This window comes from Chiloscyllium plagiosum, unplaced genomic scaffold (assembly GCF_037043375.1).
Source record: "Chiloscyllium plagiosum isolate Xiang-an unplaced genomic scaffold, Cpla_swu_hap1 HiC_scaffold_12, whole genome shotgun sequence".
Taxonomy (NCBI): Eukaryota; Metazoa; Chordata; class Chondrichthyes; order Orectolobiformes; family Hemiscylliidae; genus Chiloscyllium; species Chiloscyllium plagiosum.
This window is the reverse complement of record NW_028270150.1, coordinates 49,446,633-49,471,387: the sequence shown is the minus strand read 5'-3', so window position 1 is coordinate 49,471,387 and position 24,755 is coordinate 49,446,633. Positions and strand designations below refer to the sequence as shown.

Below are 24,755 nucleotides of genomic sequence, written 5' to 3'. Positions count from 1 at the left end.
TTGCAGATTGGAAGAAGCAAAAATAGCCCTGAGCAAAGTGATCTACTCCTCTTGTCGAATGTGGGAGTTTAGGGAGAGTTTACGGGTTACTGAGATTGTATCTGCAATAAATGCCGCTGGTTGTGAATCCTATCAGATTGAATGGATCGATTGGAGAGACAGAGGTAATGAGGAATGTACAAGAACAAGGAGTGTGATAGATAGCAGTTATAGGAAGGCATAAAAGTTGCAGATACAGTCAGATAGATGGGTTAACTCCAGGAAAGTTAAAGGGTAATCAGGTAGTGCAGGAGTCTTCTGTAGCCATCCCCATTTCAAACAGGTTTGCTGTTTTGGAAAATGCAGGGGGTGATGGATTCTCAGGGGAATGTAGCACAAACAGCCAAGTTTCTGGTATAGAGACTGGCTCCAATGCAATAATGGGTACCTTGGGGTCCAAGAGATCAATTGTGTTAGAGGGACTCTCTAGTCCGAGGTACAGACAGATGTTTCTGTGGCCAGCAGTAAGAAACCAGAATCGTGTGTTGTTTTCCTGGTGCCAGGATCAAGGGTGTCCCAGAGAGGGTGCAGAATGTTCTCAAGGGGGAAAAAGCCCAGCAGGAGGTCATTATACACATTGGAACCAAGAAGGGAAAAGGATGAGATTCTGAAGGGAGAAAGTATAGAATTAGACAGGAATTTTAAAAATAGGCCCTCAAGTAGTAATATCTGGATTACCCCTGGTGCTACGAGCTAGTGAGGTTAGGAATAGGAGGATAGAGCAAATGAATGCATGGCTGAGGAGCTGGTATATGGGAGAAGGATTCACATTTTTGGATCACTGGAATCTCTGCTGGGGTAGAAATGATCTGTATAAGAAGGACAGAATGCACCTGAATTGGAAGTGGACTAATATACTGGGAGGGAGATTTGCTGGAGCTGCTCGGGAGGATTTAAACTAGTAAGGTGGGGAGTGGGGGGGGTGGAGGGGTGGAGGGGTGGAGGGAGAGGGGGTGGTTGGGACCCAGCAAGATAGTGAGGAAAGACATCAACCTGACACTGATACAGTTGAAAAAAGAAGCGAGTCAAACAGTCAGGGCAGGCAGGGACAAAGCAGAGAACAAGGTAGGACTGATAAATTAAACTGCATTTATTTCAATGCAAGAGGCTTAACAGGGAAGGCGGATGAATTCAGGGCATGGTTAGGAACATGGGACTGCGATAGTATAGCAATTACAGAAACATGGCTCAGGGATGGACAGGACTGGCAACTTAATGTTCCAGGATAAAAATGCTACAGGAAGGACAGAAAGGGAGGCAAGAGAGGAGGGGGAGGGGCCTTTTTGATAAGGGATAGCATTACAGCTGTGCTGAGGGAGGATATTCCCAGAAATATATCCAGGGAAGTTATTTGGGTAGAACTGAGAAATAAGAAAGGCATAATCACATTATTGGGATTGTATTATAGACCCCCTAATAGTCAGAGGGAAATTAAGAAACAATTTAGAAAGGAGATCTCAGATATCTGTAAGAATAATAGGATGGTTAAGATTGGGGATTTTAATTTTCCAAACATAGACTTGGACTGCCATAGTGTTAAGGGTTTAGAGGAAGAGGAATTTGTTAAGTGTGTACAAGAAAATTTCTGATTCAATATATGGATGTACCCACGACAGAAGGTGCAAAATTTGACCTACTCTTGGGAAATAAGGCAGGGCAGGTGACTGAGATTTGTCAGTGGGGGAGCACTTTGGGGCCAGCAACCTTAATTCTATTAGATTTAAAATAGTGATGGAGAAGGATAGACCAGATCTAAAAGTTGAAGTTCTAAATTGGAGAAAGGCCAATTTTGATGGTATTAGGCAAGAACTTTTAAAAGCTGATTGGGGGCAGATATTCACAGGTAAAGGAACGGCTGGAAAATGGGAAGCCTTCAGAAATGAGATAACGTGAGTCCAGAGACAGTATATTCCTGTTAGAGTGAAAGGTAAGGTGGGTAAGTGTAGGGAATGCTGGATGACTAAAGAAATTGAGGGTTTGGTTCAGAAAAAGAAGGAAGCATATGTCAGGATAGATCAAGTAAATCCTTAGATGAGTATAAAGACAGTAGGAGTATACTTAAGAGGGAAATACTTAAAAGGGGACATGAGATAGCTTTGGCAAATAGAGCTAAGGAAAATCCAAAAGATTTTTACAGATACATTGGGACAATAGGGTAACAAGGGAGAGAGTAGGGGCCCTCAAAGATCAGCAAGCCAGCCTTTGTGTGGGGCCGCAGGGGATAGGGGAGATACTAAATGATTATTTTGCATCAGTGTTTACTGTGGAAAAGGACATGGAAGATATAGAATGTTGGAAATTAGATGGTAACATCTTGAAAAATGTCCATATTACAGAGAAGGAAGTGCTGAATGCCTTGAAACACATAAAAGTGCATAATCCATAGGACCTGATCAGGTGTACCCTAGAACTCTCTGGGAAGCTAAGGAAGTGATTGTGAGATCTCTTGGAAAGGCAAGGACTGATTTATAACAGTCAACATGGCTTTGTGAGTGGAAAATCATGTCTCACAAACTTGATTGAGTTTTTTTGAAAAAGTATAAAAGAGGATTGATGAGGGTAGAGCGGTAGACGTGATGTATATGAACGTCAGTAAGATATTCGACAAGGTTCCCCATGGGAGACTGATGAGCAAGGTTTGATACATGGAATACAAGGAGAACTAGCCATTTGGATACAGAAATGGCTCAAAGGTAGAAGACAGAGGGTGGCAGTGGAGGGTTGTTTTTCAGTCTGGAGGCCTGTGACCAGTGGTGTGCCACAAGGATTGGTGCTGGGTTCACAACTTTTCATCATTTATATAAATAATATGGATGTGAACATAAGAGGTATAGTTAGGACGTTTGCAGTTGACAACAAAATTGGAGGTGTAGAGGACAGCGAAGAAGGTTTCCTCAGATTACAATGGGATCTTGACCAGATGGGCCAATGGGCTAAGAAGTGGCAGATGGAGTTTAATTTAGATAAATGTGAGGTGCTGCATTTTGGGAAAGCAAATCTTAGCAGGACTTATACACTTAATGGTAAGGTCCTAGGGAGTGTTGCTGAACAAGCAGACCTTCGCATGCAGGGTCATAGTTCCTTGAAAGTGGAGTCGTAGGTCGATAGGATAGTAAAGAAGGGACCAAATAGCCTACGCCTATTTTCCCTAGAGCGTCAGAGGCTAGGGGGTGACCTGCAGAGGTTTATAAAGCCATGAGGGGCATGGATAGGATAAATAGACAATGCCTTTTCCCTGGGGTGGGGGAGCCCAGAACTAGAGGGCATAGGTTTAAGGTGAGAGGGGAAAGATATAAAAGAGACTTAAGGGGCAACGTTTTCAAGCAGAGGGTGCATGTGTGGAATGGACTTCTCAGAGGGAGTGGTAGAGGCTGGTACAATTGCAATATTTAAAAGACATCTGGATGGGTGTATGAATGGGAAGGGTTTGGAGGGATATGTGCCTGGTGCTGGCAGGTGGGACTAGATTGGCTTGGGATATCTGGTCGGCATGGACAAGTTAGACCAAAGGGTCTGTTTCCATGCTGTACATCTCTATGACTCTCAATGCAGGCAAATGGGACTAGCTTAATTTGGGAAACCTGGTCGGCATGGACGAGTTGGACTGAAAGATTTGTTTCAGTTCTATAAGACTCTATGACTCTATATCTTTACTACGATTAAATTCTAGACTTTAAAACAAAATTAATTATACATTTTTAAAAATGTTCTTGCTTAAAAAACTTCAGCTGCTTCTTTCACCTCAAGTGGATGTTACAAATTTAATTATGCACTAAATAATGTTCTCAAAAAGTGATGTAACTTTGGTGCTCCTCATTTCCTGGTTGGCTTTTTGTAAGCATTCTTCAATGTGATTGGTTGCTTGGGCATCTCATGACATCACTTACCTATATTAAAAGCATTATAATTCTATAATTCACTTAAAAGTAAGTTTCCCACTGCCAAAATTGTTATTTCTCTGTGGTAAGCATCCTTTTTCATCATTGACTGTGAAATCCAAGTCAGCAATCACTGATAAAAAAAAGGACCCTTTGAATGCAGTGGTAGTATCCCTATCTTTCATCCAAGGGGCCTGGGTTCAAGTCCTACCGGTTCCAGTATACATCTCTCAACAGGGTGATTAAAAAATAGTGTTTGGTTCAAGTCCCAACTGTTAGAGAGGAGTCATAGAGTCATACAGCACAGAAACAGACTCTTCGGTTCAACGCATCTGTGCCATCCAGACATTCCAATCTGACATCAGCCCATTTGTCAGCACTTGACCCATTTCCTTCTAAACCCTTCATAGTCACATAGTCATTCAGATACATTTTAAATGTTGTTATTGTACCAGCCTCCACCACTTCCTCTGGCAGCTTGTTCCAGACACGCACCACCCTCTGAGTGAAAAAGTTATCCCTTACGTCCCTTTCAAATCTTTCCTCTCTCACCATAACCTTGTGACCTCAAGTTTTGGACTCTCCCACCACAGGAAAAAGACCTTGCCTATTCATCCTATCCATGTCCCTCATGATTTATAAACCTGTATAAGGTCACCTCTCAGCCTCCGTCACTCCAGGGAAAATAACCCTAGCCTCTTCCATCTCTCCTTATAACTCAAACCTTCCCGTCCCAGCAACATCCGTAAATCTTTTCTGAACCCTTTCAAATGCCACGACATCTTTCCTACAGCAGGGAGACCAGAATTGAATGCAGTATTCCAAAAGTGCAAAAGGTTGATCAGAAAAATATAAAAAGGATGGTAATTCAGTTCCAAATTCAAAAGCATGCACAATGTTTTGTCAATCCCACTTGCATACTTACTAAAATTTTGAATTGCACAAGCTTATTTCCCCTGCCTCAATACATAAAAACTATGTCCTGTTCTCACAGGGTACTGCAAATGAGCTGGTAGAGGTATTAATGAAGCAGTAATCACAAACGTAACTACTCCAGGGCACTTCCCTTCAATCTGGCATCTTACAATCTCAACAAGAATACAGATCACCTGATGGCAGTATAACATGGCCAAGGAGTACTTTCAATGCAGCCTTCAAAGAAATTGTCCTGTTGCTAATGATCATGTTGCCTGTGCTGTCTAAAGATGGAGGCTAAAGGCAGTGCCCTACAGCTTGGGCAGTGTGTAGACTCAACAGAAAACCTGTCAGATTCACAACAGGATCCTTTAGAGGAGTAGATTCTCTACATGATGATCTAGATATTCACAAATATAACCCAAACAGCTGCTCCTCCCATATGCCTGCTGTGCTTCATCATGGGTCTTCATGTGACTGAATATGATGGTGCATATAAATTATGCATGGTGCGTGTGGCATCATTATCTTGAAGGGATAGCCTACAACATATGTCACCTTCTAACATGAGCTAAACTTCAGTTGATGATACTGTCAGGAATCTCCTGTTCCTGGTTTTAATGGCTGGGCACCCACTTCCTATTGGGGTCAGCTTTCCTGAACCATACATCATCGTGTGGTTGTTAATGAGGCCCAGCCATCAGAATCTCAGGTATAGCCCCAGCACTAACTAAATCTTGAACTCCTGCCTAACAGTTAACATCAAACCCCTTTGAAGTGTCTAATACAAAGCGATGACATATTTCACACTGCAACGCAGCTGAATACAGAGGTATGACAACAAATTACGCGTTCAATGAAGAGTGCAGGATGACATGCTAGGAGCAGCACATAAGGTGTCAACCTGGTGAAACTGCTACAGGGGACTACCGTCATGTCAAACAGCATTAGCAAAAAGTGGCAGACAGAGCTAAGTGATCCCATAACTAATGGATAAGATCAAAAAGGTACAGCCTTGCTACATCCAGTCATGAATGGTGGTGGACAATTAAACAACTCACAGCAGGAGTAGGCTCCACAAATATTCCCATCCTCAAGGATAGAAGAGCCCAGCACATCAGTGCAAACGATAAGACTGATTATTATCACATTGCTATTTATAGGAGCTTGCTTTAGACATGTTGGTTGCCACATTTTCATAGAACATAGAACATAGAAGAATACAGCGCAGTACAGGCCCTTTGGGCCTCAATGTTGCGCCGTTCCAAGCCCACCTAACCTACACTAGCCCACTATCCTCCATATGCCTATCCAATGCCCGTTTAAATGCCCATAAAGAGGGAGAGTCCACCAGTCCACCACTGCTACTGGCAGGGCATTCCATGAACTCACGACTCGCTGAGTAAAGAATCTACCCCTAACATCTGTCCTATACCTACCACCCCTTAATTTAAAGCTATGCCCCCTTGTAATAGCTGACTCCATACGTGGAATTACAGTGACCACAGTTCAAAAGTATTTTATTGGCTGTAAAATGCTTTGAGACATCGAGTGGTTGTGAAAAGTGCTACATAAATACAAGCTTTTTTTTCTTTCAAAGCACCTGAAACATGATTGCTTGAATGCTCCAAACGAAAGAAGTTGTTATGGGCAATGTTAATTCTTATGGAAACTTTGAGTACCATCATTCCTTCCAGAGTTACATGCATCATACCTGAATGCAGGTTTTCGGGATGAGATAGATTGGCACTTTTTTCCAATAGCAGCAGAATGACAAACATTTTACAAGCAACCAGGATCATTGAACTTTGACAGGATTATTGCTGTGAACTGCTTTAGTATGGTTAGGGACACTTAACATTTGAAGAAGAAATGTGAACACCTTGCAATTAACCAATAGAACTACATCACAAGATTTCACATTTTTAAACAAAAACAAACTTTAATGTTTATCAGAAGAACTGAACTGATAAGCACTATTAACTTAATTCTACAGCTTACAAAAACATGCTATAAGCTATATGCTACTTTTCACTTCCCATCTCAAATAGTTCCCTTATTTTACAAAATCTTGCACATTCCTTTATTTTACTAAGAGCCAACATAAAGGTATTTCCACAGCTCTAGATTTTACTATTAATTTTCTTCGATATTGCAACTATTCTTCTGAGGTAAGTTTCAATGAGGGCCTTTTAGTTTCTTGCTTACGTAACCCTTCAGCTTTTCCTTCACTGATGCCACAACGGTGGATGTTTCACCTCCTTCTGAACTGAATTAGCTTTATTGTCATATGTACTCCAATGCAGTGAAACGTTTATAAGTTACCACTTACAGCGCCAGCCTATGTACAGAATACCTAGGTATAATCCTTAGTTATAGAACAGAGAAATGAAGAAAAGGTTATATGACAGCTATACACAGCATGACCACTGGTCAGAAAAACAAAAGTTAAAAAGACAAACATCACCAAGGACTCTCTGCAACAGACCATGTGGAGGGCTGTCGTGCTCTGCTCTGAGTTGCTCCGGCCGCTGGTCACTTGCAGCTTGAGGTTGTCAATCGATATTTATTCAACTGCCCACATGTTTTCAATCTAATTCTGTTGACTGCTTTTTGTCACAAGGTTCCGTGAGGACCTCTATAGATTTATACCACTAGCTGCAAGTCACAGCATAACTTCTGGATGCCTTTCTCTGACAACACCCAACTCCACTTGCCCTCTAAAGAGTGTATAATGAAGTCAGCATTTTCTATGCTTGAAATAAAGGCCTGATTGACCTCTCATGTTAGCCATCACAATCTGCTGAGATGCAGTCTCAAAGCTACAATTGGCTCAGCCTGTTCCCAAACTGAATTGCTTGTTTCTTCAGCAAACACGCACAGATAAACAAAAGAACTTTTGAATCAAAGCTTGACCTTGAATAACTCTCTGTGTGTTCTTCCTCATTAGAAATACAAATTGACCACCCATTAATTCCAAAGTCTTCCATGACACTGAGAAACCATGTGAATAACACGAATCTCTAATGGAGTTTATTATCCTCTCTTCCCCAGAATCTTTGACATTTTATGAAGATGGCAATGGACACCTTGATTCCACCAAAGATCCAGAAATAGGTTGTTTATTGTTCAGTGTAAACGTTTCAACTCCAATCTTGCAAGATAAATAAAGGTTAATTTTTAACTGAAATTAAGCTTGTCTGAAATGCAATTTTTTCAGGTTCACTCTCAGTTTCTCAATCAGGTAACCACCACATCTTTACACACACTTCCCTTCCCTCTCCGTGTAGTCATAGTAACAAGGTCAGCCAGGTGGACCTCATAGATTGAGTTCCCTGATTGGGGCTGGTGTTGTGGAGAAAATCACCAGCCTCTGAGTCAAAGTTGGGGTTCAACGACAGAGTTTATTGTGCAAGGAAACACCGGAGCTCAGGGAAGAGAAAGACACCAACAGCACAGTGGTCAGCTGCAATTCTTTTCTAAACCGCGCACATGTCAAGATACTTGCATACATTTTGTAAGATAATAGATCAGTGATGAGGTTATTATCTTTGCAACATAGTTTGTTTATTGTAAACATTGCAGATTCGTCAATAGTTTTGGTGCAGTCATTGTCAGTTCCAGTGCAAACTTTGTTAATTTCAGCACGGTCATTGTTAGTTTCAGCGCAGACATTGTCAATTTCAGCGCTCGCGTACAAGTCCATTATTGGCTGGACCCAGACACTTTGGCGGGCAATGTACATTACTTATGTATATTCTTTCCCCCATCTGCCTTAAACTAATCAACTAGGTTGTGAGTGCATGGTGCTGGCATTCAGGTGGGCCCAGGCATTATCTGTGTTTGCTCTGCTGTCTCTTTCCATATTGTGTTCCGGCGATCATCTTGTATATCAAGTGGCCAACATATGGCTCAGCGGCCATCTTGTGTGTCTGTGTGCCTAGTGTCACCCTGCCCTGTGCCTTCTCCCAATCCACTGGCAATCTGTCCAAACAGGGAACTCTGACTGACAGATAAAAACAGGAGTGCCAGAAATCCTGACACCTTGGGCGTTGATTCTGATGAGGCTGTACCAGAGTCAAGGACTTTGGAGTCAGGATGATTGACCAATACCTTCACGGATGTAAATGTGTAATAATAATGGACTACAACTCCAATAGGTCTTCTTAAAGAAATCCAGGGAGTGCCTGCTCATGGAGTCAAGCCGAATTCAGCTGTAGGCTCTAATACTAAATGTGTATAATTACAAGTTGGAACACTGCCCAGGAGTCCAAGTAATGAATGTGGATGCATGAAGCTGCCTCCCGCTGGCAGATACATCACCGGTGTACATTATGGAAGACTCCATAATGGTTTTAAATTTTTTGGACACACTTCCAGTCACAACTAACACTATCAGACTTCAGATACACAAAGATCCAGTCCTGGCAAAACCGAAATAGCTGGTAGTAATGGGGGAATTAAAAGGCCTTCACAACTAGAATTGAAGCTTTTTGGACCCGGAGAGACCAGGTCACAGTAAAGGACAGCATATTACTATGAGGAGCAAGCGTGACTGTCCCAAGCAAAGGTTACCAACAGATACTGACTGAACTCCGCCGGGGTGGCACCATGGCTCAGTAGTTAGCACTGCTGCCTCACAGCGCCAGGGACCCAGGTTCAATCCCAGCCTCTGGCGACTGTCTGTGTGGAGTTTGCATATTCTCCCTATGTCTGCGTGGGCTTCCTCAGGGTAAATTGGTCATGTTAAATTGCCCATAGTGTTCAGGAATGTGTAGGTTAGGTGCATTAGTTGGGGTAAGTGTAGGATAAGAGTAGGGGAATGGGTCTGGGTGGGTTACTGTTTGGAGTGTCAGTATGGACTTGTTGGGATGAAGGGCCTGTTTCCACACTGTAAGGATTCTTTGTGTATATGCTGGTGATTGATGGATGGTCTGAGTCTTCTGTGGTTTATCATGATTTGGAGATGCTGATGTTGGATTGGGGTGTACAAAGTTAAAAATCACACAACACCAGGTTATAGTCCAACAACTTTAATTGGAAGCACTAACTTTCAGAGCGCTGCAACCACCTGATGAAAGAGCAGTCCTCCGAAAGCTAATGTTGGACTATAACCTGGTGTTGTGTGATTTTTTTAATTTTGTGGTTTAAGCAGCACTGTGGCTCAACAGTTAGCACTGCTGCCTCACAGTGCCAGGGACCCAGGTTCATTCCTACCTTCGGGTGGCTGGCGTTTGCACGTTCTCCTTGTGACTGTGTGGGTTTACTCTAGGTGTTCTGGTTTCCTCCCAAAATCCAAAGATGTGGATTAGCTATGCTAAATTGTCCAGGGATGTGCAGACTGGGGAGATCAGCCATGGGAAATTGAAGGATAGGGGATGGGTCTGGTGGGATGCTCTTTGGAGGGCCGCTATGGGCTGAATGGCCTGCTTTCACACTGTAGGGATTCTATGCTTCATTTCTGAGAGCTGCCTCTGAGGGAGCTGGATCAGTGAAGGACTCTGCATTTTTGTGTGGTGAGGAGGAGAGGAGACTAATCTCTGAACTGCCAGAACCACGCAGTCAGTGTGTGTTATTATTGCTGTTGGGTTTTTTACTGAGGACCAGAGTTTTCCTTTTTGTCTCTCCCACTTGTTTCAGGCAGACTTAGTTTTGATTTCTATATTTTCTTTATTGTTCATTGTGATTGTTTGTTTGTTTTCTGGGTTTTCTTTCTGTTTGTTTCTGTTAATTTGAAGCTGTGCTCAGCTGAGCAGCCTGGGCCTGCTCCTATTACCACAGCCTGGGCCTTGCCTCCATCTCAGCACTGCTGCTGCTGCCTGGGCCCCACCTACACTTGGGACTGCTGCCATTGTTGCCTAGGCCCCACCCAAACCTGGCCTGCTGCTATTGCTGCCAAGGGCCCACCTACAGCTAGGATTGTTGTTGTTCCTGCTTGGATCATACCTACACCTGGGCCTGCTTCCACTACTGCTGCCTGGGCCACACCTACACCCAGGCCTACCTCCACTGCTGCGGCCTGGGCCCCACCTACACCTGGGAATGTTGCTACCGCTGCCTGGGCTTGCCTCCGCTCCTGCTGCTGTCTGGGCCCCACCGACACCCAGGATTGCAGCTGTTGCTGTCTAAGGCGCGTTGACACCCTGGACTGTTGCTCCTGCCTGGGGCTGCCTCTACCTCTCCTGCCCGCCTTCGTTGCTGCTGCCTGGGCCCCACCTACACTCGGGTCAGCAGCTGCCTAAGCCCCACCACACCTGGGACTGTTATTGCCTGGGCCTGACACCTCTGCTGTCGCTAGGGCCCACTGATACCCGGGACTGTCACTGCTACTACCCCAGCCTCCCAGTGTCATGGCTACCATTGTCTGAGGCCCACGCGAAGGAAGAATACCTGTAGTTGCCCAGCAGCACACAATGGCGATCCCAAAAATGGCAGGTCGTAGCCATACCTATGCCGGGGTAGCCGCTGCCCTAGGCTCAGCTGCTTCAGCCCCTGCTGCAACTCCAACCACCTTCAGACATCTGACTAAACGCCTGGGGGGGTTAAGGCCTATCCATATTTGAGTATGACCATCGAGGCTTGCAGTAAGGCCATGGCTAGTGTGGGCGGCTGTCAGCCGTTGCCACTGCAACCTGGATGTATGGGAAGGTCGTATTTTTCCTTCGGACCGAGCAGGTGGTCCACTTGGCCGTGGAGAGGGGGGCTCACTGTGGGCGGGACCTTTCTCCATGATGACCCATTGGGGGTCACGGCCAAGAGGGTCATGATCTCCAACATCCCGCTTTTCATTTCAGGCGAATTCCTTTTCCTCCACCTCAACACCCTGGAGGAAATCTGGTTAGGCATCCAACCATTCCTGCTCTGCCCTTAGGCACGTATACTCCTTCTGGTGCCAGATGTTTATTTGCCTGGCCTGGGAGGAGGTCACGGAGGGCTCTTACACCCTCCCCAACGAGCTCACGGCCTACCGTGTCTTCTGGATGGCGGACAGCGTGCAGTGCCACATGTGCCGCAAGGTGGGCCACATACGGAAGAACTGCTCCATCCAGAAGGCTGCCCAGGCTACACCGGCAGCCACGGGTGTGCCACCACACCTATACCCTCCCCCTCCCTGAAGGCAATACCACAAGCCCCATTAGCAGAGGGCTAAGCCAGGGGCTACTAGTGCCTTGGCCTCTGCCGGGTAGGTGGGTGAACGTCCAGCTGGACAGAAGGTGTGGAAGAAGACATGTGTCAAGCCCACCCCTGTGGAGACTACCCCGTCCCCTCCCTTGGAATCTGACCCTCGCCCTACCCCACCCAGGGCAAAAATGCCCCAATGGCCACAATAGCATCACCCCTGCACAGGAAACCTGACACCCAGCCCCCAGATTCTGTGCCCTGTTGTGGTGACCCTTGGGGCATCATTGACTGGCCCTCGCCTGGTGCCACCTGACCTTGGGATCCCTGAGCCTGAACTCTGCCCCACTCTCGCAGGCCCTGGTTCTGACTTTGAGGAACCCACTGCTGCTGCTGCTGCTCAACATCCCACTGCAGCTGTCTCTCCAGGTCCTAGGCAGGACGCTGGGTACCTGCCCCACCATCACTTAATAGCCCAGGGGCAGGACAGGAAGGGACATGGATTGCCCTCCCTGACCTTGCCATGCCCTTTGCCTTCCCCAGCCAATCATATTCAGAGACAAGCTGGGGGAGGAGCCTCAGGCCCCATGACCAATAGGGTAGGAGGGGCACAGGAGAGCATTCCCCACGGGGCACTGTCACTTCAGGGAAGAGGTGCCATCTCCAGGAGGGGGAGGACTTCCCTGTGATATGCCAATGGCACTACCCCTTCCCAACGGGTTGCCCATGGTGCCTCCTGCCTTTCCTGCACCGCGGCCTGAACTACCCGGTGTCCCGGGGGTCACAGCAGAATCCCCTGCTGCAGCCATTCCACCAGCCCCTGGGAATGAACCTGTGCACCATGTATGCCACAGTGCGGGCTGTAATAGTATTAATTTTAACACCACTGGGTCCTGTGTTCTTTAAGGAACTGGTGTCCGCTCTCCTTCCTCAGCACAGATTACAACTTTTTTGGCAGGGTGTTGTTTTCTCGCCTGGCTTCCGTGCTGGCCCAAATGATTCGCCCGGACCAGTCCTACACGGTCCCGAGCCAGAGGATACATGACAATGTCCATTTGGTGCGGGACCTGATCTATTTTTGTCGAAGCTCTGGTCTGCCGAGTGCCTTCCTGTCTCTCGATCAGCAGAAGGCGTTCAACAGGGTCGATCACGAGTATCTGATAGATAGGTACCCTTCAGCATGGAAACAGGCCCTTCAGCCCAACAAGTCCACACCGACCCCTCCAAAGAGTAACCCACCCAAACCCATTCTCCTATTCTATATTCACCCCTAACTAATGCAACTAATTATGGGTAATTTAGCATGGCCAATTCACCTAACCTGCGCTTCTTTGGACTGTGGGAGGAAACCGGAACACCTGGAGGAAACCCATGCAGACACTGGGAGAATGTGCAAGCTCCACACAGTCACCTGAGGCTGGAATTGCACCCGGGTCCCTGGTGCTGTGAGGCAGCAGTGCTAACCACTGAGGCACCGTGCCACTTCTGCTCGAGACTCTGCAGGCATTCGGGTTCGGGACGGAGTTCATTGCCCAGATCCTACTTTTGTATGCCGCCACAGAATGTCTGGTAAAAGTTAACGGCACCCCTTTGCTTTGGGAGAGGAGTACATCAAGGCTGCCCCTGTCCGGCCAGCTGTATTCCCTCTGTGTGGAGCCTTTCCTGCGTCTCTTGCGGAGGAGGTTGTCGGGGCTGGTTCTGCGCAGCACGGGCACAGGGAGTGGTCCTCTTAAGTCAACGACTTGCTCCTCACTTTTGTCGACCGGCTGACCTGGTGACAATGCGCGAGTGCCAGGCCGTATACTCGGCAGCATCTTTCGCCAGGATCAACTGGGCCAAATGTTCCGGACTACTGGTGGGTCCATGGCGGGTAGACTCCCTGCTGGAGGAGTTATGGGGATTCAGCTGGAGTACCACCCATCTCCTCTACCTGGGGGTCTACCTCAGCCCGGCTGAGGAATCCTGACTGGCCAATTGGCAGGAGCTGAAGGCCAAGGCCTCGGCTCGCCTAGGCCGCTGGTCAGGACTGCTCCGAGGGCTACCTTACAGGAGTCAGGTACTGGTTATAAACCAGCTGGTGGCCGCCATGCTGTGGTACCAGCTGGTCACTTTAGTCCCTCCTCCTGGTTTTGTCACTGACATCCAGAGAACGTTGGTTCACTTCTTCTGGGACAAAAAGATGCGTTGGGTCACTGCGCAGATCCTCAGTCTCCCTATTGAGGAGGGCAGTCAGTTGCTGGTGTGCTTCCCAGGCGGTGACTTTCCGCTTTCAGACCTTGCAGCGATACCTTTACGTTGAGCCTCCTCCTAGGTGGTGCGCCCTGGCGACGTTTTCTTTTGCCAGGTGCATAGCCTCAACTACGACACGCAGCTCCTGTTCATCGACTGTGACAGTTTGGAGGTCGCCCTCAGGACGCTGCCTGTCTTTTACCAGGACGTGATCACTGTCTGGAATATGGTCGAATTGCATCGTGCCTACCCTCCATCAGGAATTTGGCTGTTATCAGGGAGCCGTTGCTCAGGAATCTGCACCTCGAGACTCAAGGGTTCGAGTGGCTGTCGAAGGGGAGGGCCGTGGCTGCGAGGGTGACCAGGATCGGGGACGTGCTGAGTTGTGGGGGCCTAGGCTGGACGCTGCCGCAGGACATAGCGAGCAGGGCAACGAGAGACATCCAGTTCATGGCCACTGCCATTCGACACCTTAAAACGGCGGTGCTCGGACCCGATGTAGTGCACCAGTTGGAGCATGCTCAGGTGTGCGGTGGGATCCCGTCCGCGCTCACCCCTGCCTGGACGGAATTTCACATTGGCCCCAAGGTCCGTAGTTCCCCCAGAAAGCTGTGCCCCACAACCTGAGCTGCCTCCGGAGTTTTAGTTTTGCCCCTTTTAGGGACATAAAACACCGGGGCCTGTATCGACTGTTGCTGCACACCGTCTACTTTTTCTCCCTCATCCACCACCCGGACACGCCTTGGTGTGCCCATTTATCACCGGGTGGTGGGGATCTCCAGTGGAGGGATCGCTACGCAGGGGCCCTCCCCTTTCACTCGGGGAGCTGGGGTGGAGGGTGTTGCACGCGGCGTTCCCCTGCAACCGCAGATTGCATTGGTTCATGGTCCCCCAGCCCAACCGCTTATTCTGTGATGCTGTGGAGTCCGTGGACCATGTATATGTTGGGTGTGGGTGCTTGCACTCCCTTTTTGATTTTCTTAAAAACCTTCTTCTGTTTTTGGTTGCACTTCAGTTCCACGCTCCTGATCTTTGGGCATCCGATACGGAGGGGGGAGGGTAGGTCAGAGGACCTCCTTATGGGTCTGCTCCTGGGCCTGGCCATAAGCAGGTCCAGGCAGCGGGCTGTGGAGGGGGTCTTATGGTCAATTGCCTGCCCCTCTTCCAAGGTTACGTTCGAGCCTGGATATCTCTGGAGAAGGAGCACGCGGTGCCTACCAAAACCCTCGAGTTGTTCAGGGAGAAGTGGGCACCACAGGGTGTGGAGTGCTTTATTTCCCACTCCAACACTATTTTGATTTAATCCCTTCCCTCCCCTTCACTGGTTGATCCGCAGCATTCCCCTTTCAGAAAGGCACTATTTGTCACTGGCCACTCGGGTTTTAAAAAAAACAGGAATGTCAGCCATCCTGCTCACTCTGAGAGCTAGCTCTGAGGGAGCTGGATCAGTGTCAAGGACTCTCCATATGTAAGTAAAGGCTGGCTCGGTGTCAGGATACCAGCCTTTGTGGAGTTATTACACTCCTCATCCATACTTATCTATCATTCAAACTTTAATTTCTAAAATTGAAAGTTACATTGTTAAACATATGAAATACAAACTGAATATTCTCAATACTGTTAGGAAATGCAAAACAATGACATTCACAGTGAGTATCAGTAATTTGCCTTTAAGCTGCAGGTCAGTATTGGCAGTAGCAAAGGACATGTAAGGGATAGCAATCACTGCCCTTGACGTATTTCACTGTAACAATATTTGAGCTCAGCTGAAGAATGTAACACTGTTCTACAGAAGTTCAGAGCCGATAAATAATACTTCATTCTCAGTCATCATGTCCTCAGTCTCTTTTCATCTTTCTCATCTGCTGGAGGTTGTTTTTCATTGGAGTTCTTGTATCCTGATGTCTCCTTGAATGTTCCCGGACACTTTCTATAATGCACTACAACGTGCCTACCTCCTCTGTCCTGTGACCGAGGCAATTCAATTGTCGCTTCAAACCTCCAAACACTGTTCCGTGTGCACTCTTATATTTGGCAAGGGCTTCATTGTATTGCTGCTCAGCTTTGTTGGTTGGCATGGTAACTGGTGTAATCAGCAACAGTCAACTAAGATAGCTGGAATTCCCAGAAGCCATCCATCTGGCTTGCTGTTACCAGGGAACAGCAAAAGTGTTGACACTGTCACAAACCAAGAGCTATAGCAGCTCCCTGAGACTTGGCATTAATAAAGAACATGCTTAACATGAGCTGACTCAATATCTGTCCACTAATATCCTTTCTTTTGCATATTTGTATGCCATGGCTTGAGGTAATGGAATCTAAATTTCAAATGGTTTGCTGTATGGATGTCTGCTCCTGCGGCTTCATGCCAAAGTCCACATCACAGAACTTTGCAGAAGTTAGCTTCGTGAGTACATTCACAACAGAAACCATCATTTGTATCTAATCTCCTGTGACAGCTCAGAATATTCATGAAAAATAATGTCAGGACTCTTGTTACTTTGACAGGCACAAGCAGATCAACACACAGGGTTGATTGCCCATTCGGTTCATATTTAGGCAACAAATCAACTACAAGTGTAGACATACTTGTAATTTATTCTGATGCAGTAAATGTGTTCCTGTAAGTGTTTTATACGAGAGACTAATGATACGATGTAATCTATATTGCTTTTCAGCATGCTGCATTCTGCACCTCTGCACTTAAATATAACTAGATCTCAACAATGATACTCATGCTGTAAGCAATTTTCTAGTGAAAATAACAATAATTTTCTATTCTGGAATTACTTTAAACTTTTTAAAATCAGTATAAGAAAAGATGTGGAATACTTCATAGATCTGTAGAGTGCAACAACATTACTAATCTGGAATACGCTCCCAGAAGGAGAAGACAAAATTTTACTGCCAATCAGGGGAGGAAATAACTTTGCTACAAAGGATTTAAATTGGCTATAGCAAATAAAGAGCTCATTGAAAAATTTAGCTCAAATTTGGAAGTGAGAGAACATGATTTTTCTGAGATCCATTTTTCTTCAACTTTTACATTAGACCAAAATTATAACTGAGAATCTAACCCAGAGGAAGTGGGAAAACTAAGTTATAGTGTATTATCTTTACTCTTCTCCACATTTTATAGACTACTTTTCATGTTTGAGTTGAACAGCTGTTGTACATTAGGGCTCAGTGAACTGCTTTAATAATCATAAAAAAACAGTTTTTGTTTCAAAGAATGCTATAATAATCAAGTATCAGAGGACCTGAGAGATAGGGGTCTTCCGATGCAGTGGCAATGGCCCCTGCCTCTAAGCCAGGAGGCCTGGGTTCAAGTCCCACCTACTTTGGAGCTGTGTAATAAATTCCCTGAAAAAGTTGATTTGAAAGTATGTGCCGTTTTGTCTAAATTATCATTAATAATGATAGGTCCGTTTAGTCAGGGGTCATTAATTTTGTCAAAAAGGTGATTGTTTTTACCCTGACTCTCACAGCATGAATCTGAGGGCTAGTTAAAATTTCTGTAGATTACGTCATATTCCCCAATGAGTTGGCTACTCTTTACATTCTGCAATTATTTTGTTGGAAAGGATGTTTGCCAGTTCATACAGTCATAGAGTGGGATAGCATAGAAGAAAGCCATTCACCCCCAACATGCCTAAATCTTCAGCAAAGTTTTGTGGGAATGTTGGTATATCATTTAATGGGGTACTCCCCTGCTGATAAGTGGACCACAAATCCATGTGCATCCATACTGCTAGGACTGCTTCCTGCCTTTGGAGTGCTTTCCTCATTTTTCCTCACTATTTATCCTTAGTCAGTGCAACAAACACCAACAACCCATGAGCAAATAGCTGCTGACGGAAGGGTACTCAGAAAAGACATTGTGTCAGGGACAACTCAAAGATCACAACACAACTTTCTAACGATAGCAGCTTTGCCGAGGTCTCAGTGGGGAGTGTTTGTAATGGCAGCCATTCCCTTCAATTTATTTCTCATCTTTTTCAAGTATCAACCCTTGGTGACTTTCCTTCACAGTCTGTATAGGCCAACAGTCACTTTCATGGATCTATAGAAGGCTGCCATGTTGCAAGTTGTACTCTATGACCTCTGCTCTCTGGCCCTGCTACCTGCTGGATCTGGGGGACAATATAGAGTGAGGGTGGAGGCAGGGGTTTTATACTTTACCAGCAGTCCCTAAAGTTATTACAGCCTTAAATTCATTGCCACGGGACCCTTCTAGTCTACTACATTCTGCATCTCCCAATCTGTAAGATTTAAGCAGCACAATTGGATTTGTCAGGATTTTAGCAGTAGCTCAGATTCCCTTACATCCAGGATATCATTGACTACATACATGCTCTCATCAGGACATCAGCCAAAAGCCTTCATGACCTGTTATTTCCTGACTTGAAATCAAAGTATTGCTACAGTGTTATATCCTTCCCCACTCCCATTCATTCTACACTAAGAGCAGTGAACCCATTCAGTGAACTCCTGTACCAATAACATACTAGGAATGCAGACGCAGAAGCTGATCTGAGATCACAAGAATCATCAAAATGCTAAACGTGGTAATAGCAATAAATTGAAAGTCTAACACAATATACACCTTCTATTCTCTGATTGCTTTGTCATGTGCAAACCCAATTTGAACATCTGCCCCATGGCTATTTCAGCCTACCTTGCTGCAGACTATTTCACCTTGGAGTCTGTGTGACCTCGTTGATTTACTGGCATGATTGGATGTATTGACGGGGAAGATGGTGAATGAACAAATGTAACTGTACCACTGTCACTCCTGGGGTTCTGCAATTCCATTGATTTTCCTGGAAGAGGTTGAAAAGAGAAGAGAATGCTGAGAGACTTTGCCATCTGGTTCACCACTCTGTTCAAGTTGGGCACATGTCGCTTCAGAGGGGAGCCCATGGTGGCTCTGTGGTTAGCACTGCTACCTCACAGCACCAGGGACCCAGGTTTGATTCCAGCCTCGGGTGACTATCTGCATGGAGTTTGCACTTTCTTCCAGTGCCTGTGTGGGTTTCCTCTGGGTGCTCCGGTTTCCTCTCACAATTCAAAGATGTGCAGGTTAGGTGAACTGGGCGTGCTAGATTGCCCATAGTATGCAGGGGTGTGTAGGTTAGGTGCATTAGTCAGGGGAAATGTAGATAATGTATGCTACTTAACTATTTGATCTGCTTGTATTGCTCTCAAGACAAAGCTTTTCACCGTTCCTCGGTATACGTGACAATAAATTCAATAAATGTGGTAGGGGAATAGGTCTGGGTGGGATACTCTCCAGAGGGCCTGTGTGGATTTATTGGGCCAAATGGCCTGTTTCCACACTGTAGGGAATCTACGATAATCTATGATAACCTGTGTGAGCTTCAACCAAAGCTACAAACCTAGTGACAGAGACAGTTGTTGTGAGGGTCTTGCAGCAGTGTTCTTGGTAATTACCACACTCTCCCAGTACAAAACAGAGTGTTGATACCATGTGAGATGCCACCCATGCAAGTTGTAGTGTACACTTCCAGTCATCATTGCTGAAACCCCTTACTAGGTGTTTGATTACCTTGTAGGAGGTGACAGATTTTCATTTCTTCTGAGTTCCCACAGACCAGTACCATTGCTTGTATCATGTCCTCTGATAACGCAGAAACATAGAAACTGGGAGCAGGAATAGACCACTCCATCCTTCCCTGTTCCGCCATTCAATATAATCAAGGCTGACTCTCTATCTCAGTGCAGTGTCATTTTCGTGCTTTCTCTCCATACTCCTTGATGAACATTATAATCTAAATATGAATTCATCATTTTCTTGAATATATTCAGTGAACTGGCCTCCATGGCTCCCTGTGGTACAGAATTCCACAGATTCATAACCCTATGAGTAAAAAAAGATTTCCTTATCTCACTCCAAAACTCACTACCTTATATCCTGAGACTGTCCCATGACTCTCTAACCAGGAAACATCCTCCCTGTGTCTAGTCTGTCCATCCTTGTTAAAATTTGATACCTTCTCATTCTTCCAAACATAGGTTAATATAGGTCCAGTTAAACCAATCTTTCTTCTTAGGACAGTCCTGCTATACCAGTATCAGCCAAGAGAGCTTTCGCTGCATCCCTTCTGGGGCAAGTATATTCTTTCTTAGGTAGGGAAGCCAGAACTGTAGTAAATACTCAAGGTCGAGTACCAACAATGCCTTGTATTACTGCAGAGTCAAAAGGTGTGGCACTAGAAAACCACAGCAGGTCATGAAACATCTGAAGAGTAGAAGCATTGACATTTCAGGCATAAGCCCTTCATTGGGAACGTAATGAAGGGTTTATGTCTGAAACATGGACTCTCCTGCTCCTCAGATGCTGCCTGACCTACTGTACTTTTCCAAGGCCACACTTTTGTCTCTGACTTTTTGTCCTCACCTTCTCCTTGTATTACTGAAGTAAGACATCTGCCCAGGTCTGACGGCTAATAGATGCTTCTCCAGGCATTTTGAAACAGTACTTCATCCTTGTGCTGCGAAAGGAATTCTGTGCAGGCCTTCGAAAAGGTCGAGGCAGTTGTAGAATTATTCTTACACCAATCAGTTGTATCTACACTGATGCAAAGAAGTCTTTCCTTTCATTTTAATATCTGAGGTGACTCGTGAAACATTGCACTGAAAATGAGCAAACGGACCATTTTCCAACACTGTCAGATGGGCACCCTTTCAATCTTATTTAAGTGAAACCCAGGAGGTTCTCATCAATGATGTTACAGGGCATACTACTCATCCCAAGTTGAGCTGTTTGGTTCCTGCACCGAGTTAAAACCAGAGTTGAAGTCAGAGGAATAAGAACTAATCACAGCCCTGTGTGTGGTGCAGTCGGCCAGGCACCTGTGCAATACAAATTGATAGATTAATTCCTAATTACCTTTGACAAATTAGAATAATCCACACTTTGTGATTTACACTGAGATGCTGAAATCACTCAGGGAAAGCAACAGCTGCTGCTGCTGATATCAAGTAATGCTTTTCTGCACTAAGGTCATCAATTATGTAGGCCCCAAACTTCAGAAGCAACGTATTTCCTTGCAATATTTGAAGACCCAGTTTCCCAATACAACTTTACCTGGCATTTCATTAGGTAGAAGGAACTACAGGGAGTACCTCAGGATTTTGCATCTTTGGTAGCTACTACTGTTATGTTTATCAAGTTTGCTACAATTGTTTCAATATGACTGCTTTGCCATTAACTTAATATCGCAAACTAATTGTAAACAGCAGCCTTGGACAATAGCCCCAGGGTAAAATAATATTTCTACACTAATTTACCCCATAATTGTTACTTATTAATATTGATGAATATTGCATTCATTAATATAAGGATTCCTAATGCTAGGGGAATGCAACTTTTCTCCATTCTGCCAATGTTGAGAGTTTTTCGGAAGAGGTATCATTTATGTTGAAAGGAAGGTAAAGCTGTTCCAAGCCTAACAATGTGACTTGATTGTAACCTCAAACGTGAACTCCCTTGCCTGCTACATATTTCTATCGTTCACAACCATTAATCCTGGTTCAGTAAGTGGCTGTGATTGATAATCACAGAATGTTTTATGTGTGGATTAAACAGCATGGAGCTGTTCAAATTTTCTCAGTTTGAACTCTGGCAGTAGGCCAAAGGAAATGGTCATCCAACAGTCCCGATAAATCTCGAACATAGGGCAGCAAACATACAACTATCTTCGCCAATTGAATGCATTTGTCTCCTGAGCAATGAATGCTGTGTTATCTGTCCTGAGTGGTTTCAAAATAACTATATCTCAACTGATTGCCAAATAAGTGAACTGAGTGCAGTCTCACATCACTGCCAGCTACAGGCTGAATTGAATCCATGTACAGCATTTGTAACCCTAATATCAACAAGTTATTTACACAGAAACAGAAAATACTTGCTCGTATTCATTTCAGCTTCTTTTTGTTGTATTGATGTTTAATAACACAGTCACTAATACTTTGTCAATACCCAGCCTATTTGTAGATCACAAGACTGAGCTGTGATGAAAGTGACCTTAAATCTATGAAAAATTGTTTCCAAATCTGACCAATTTAGGTCAAATTAAAGTAAAAAGTAACAATATATAATTGTTTGAAAATGGCTGTGGGCATGTTTAGAAGAGTGAACTGGCTGTTTCCAACCAGTGGGGAAGGGGAGTGAATGGCAGAATGTAATATAGACCACAAATGAACAGATGTCCCAGGATTTTCACCCAGGCTCCGAACTGTGACTGTAACAAAAGTCAATTTACCAACTGCACAAAATCCTTTCTCTATTGAATGAAACATAAAAGCCTGAATCAACACAGCTGTGATCCTTCATATTAATAGCTATTTGAGGCAGCATTATAGTTACTGACATTTACAGTGTTGGACCTGTAAGTTTGAAGTTTTGAAATGCAAACAACAAATCTCAGAGCAATTTAAAAAGTTGGTACAACTAAATAATTTTTTTTAAAAATTCATTCTTTTCTGAAGATAGTAAATGTTGATGTAGAACGTTAGCTTTGTAGTAATTTACGGATGGAGTTATCCTTTATATTATTGTTTCTCGTATATTACTGTGTAGTACCACTGTTAAATCCAGTGCTGTCTTCAGGTCAATTTCTGATCAGAATAGTCTCTACCAAGATAGGGCAGGATGGGGATCGGGAAGCAGGTAACATTCTTTATCACTTCCATACCCCATGACTCTGATTATACTGTTCTCAGGCAATCCACTTACAACAACTAACAGAGTCTATGGGATGTACTGTATGTGATTTTGGCTGCTTCCATGTTGCGTGTTAACTGGGATTCAAAAATGACCAACAACTGGTGGCAACTCAGAGAATACATGATGTGGAAGGTGCCAGTGTTGAATTGGGGTGGGCAGAGCAAGAAGTCACACAACACTAGATTATAGTCCAACAGGCTTATTTGGAAGCACTAGCTTTCGGAGCATTGTTCCTTTGTCAGGTGAAGTGGAGGGAAGTACACAGGCACGGAAGTTATTGACGTTGCAAGATAAGTAATTAAACGTGTCAAAAGATAGTACAAATGATGTCAGTAGAGTGTCGACGTGCTGAATAGTAAGTCTTTGCAGATGTTCAAAAGTGTCAAACAATGTGAGTAAAGTGTCAACAGCTGAACAGCAAGTGAAGGGATGACCTAGAAAGGAAGGCACAGAGATAATTACAAAAAATTAAAAATGAGGTGGTGCGAGAGACAACCAAATGGCTAGAACATGATAGGTATAAGAGCCACATGCATGCCGAGGGTTTAACCAAAGTAACAAGTAATCCAAAACTGTACAAACCAATTAAGGTAGAGAGATCATATCATGTTATCAAGGTGACGGTGTCAAGACAAGGACAGTAAGGAAGATTTTACAGATACAGAACAATATGGTGGGGTCACATGTAGAGCGACATGAACTCACAATCTCGGTTGAGGCTGTCTTCATGGGTAAGGAGCTTGGCTATCAGTTTCTGCTTGATGATTCTGCGTTGTTGTGTACCTCGAAGGTCACCTTGGAGGATGTTTACCCAAAGATTGGAGGCTGAATGTCCTTGACCGCTGATGTTTTGCGCGACTGGGAGGGAACATTCCTGTCTGACGATTGTTTTGTGTGGTGTCCATTCTACATGGCGAAAGTGAGGACTGCAGATGCTGGAGATGAGAGTCAAAAATGCTGGAAAGGCACAGCAGGTTAGGCAGCATCCAAGGAGCAAGAGAATCGATGTTTTGGGCAAAAGCCTTTCATCAGGATTTAGGGTGGAAGCTAGAGAAGTGCAGCATCATGAGTTTATCTGAGGGCTTGTGGTACTGTGAGGTACTGATGCGTCTGTCCTTGATGGAGATAGTGTCTACATGGTCTCACCTTGGGGTATCCTTTCCTCCAATGTATGAGGTAGACAACATTTGCCGAGTCACATGAGTATCTCCTGTGTGTGTGGTGGGTGGTGTTCCCACATGTGATGGTATTATCCGTGTTGATGATCTGACATGTCTTGCAGTGGTTGCCGTGACAGTATTGTGTGATGTTGTGCTGTCCTGAAGACTAGGTAATTTGTTATGAACAATGGTCTGTTTAAGGTTTGGAGGTTGTTTGAAGGTGAGAAGTGGAGACATAGGGATCATCTTGGTGAGATATTTGTTGTCATCAGTGACATGTTGAAGGCTGCGAACAACATGGTGTAGGGTCTCCACTCCGGGGAAGTATCGGACAACGAAGTGTACTCTATCCATCGTGTCTTGTGTCTGTCTCATGAGAAGGTCACTGTGGTTTCTTGCTGTGGTACATTGGAACTAGTGATCGATGAGCTGAGCATCATATCCTGTTCTCATGATGGCATCTTTCGGCATCTTTAGGTGTCAATCAAACTCCTCCACATCTGAGCAGATTCTGTGTATATGGAGACTTGTCTGTAGGGGATGGCTTCTTTAACATGTTTAGGGTGGAAGCAAGACAAGTGCAACATCATGAGGCTATTCATGGGCTTGTGGTAGAGTGACGTACTGATGTGTCTGTCCTTGATGGAGTTGTATGTATCCAAG

General features: G+C 45.0%; 1 pseudogene; it reads right to left on the bottom strand.

The window, feature by feature from the left end:
* Nucleotides 1-24,532, bottom strand: part of LOC148148536 (uncharacterized) — a 219,428-nt pseudogene extending 194,896 nt beyond the window's left edge.
* Nucleotides 24,533-24,755: the final 223 nt, after the last annotated feature.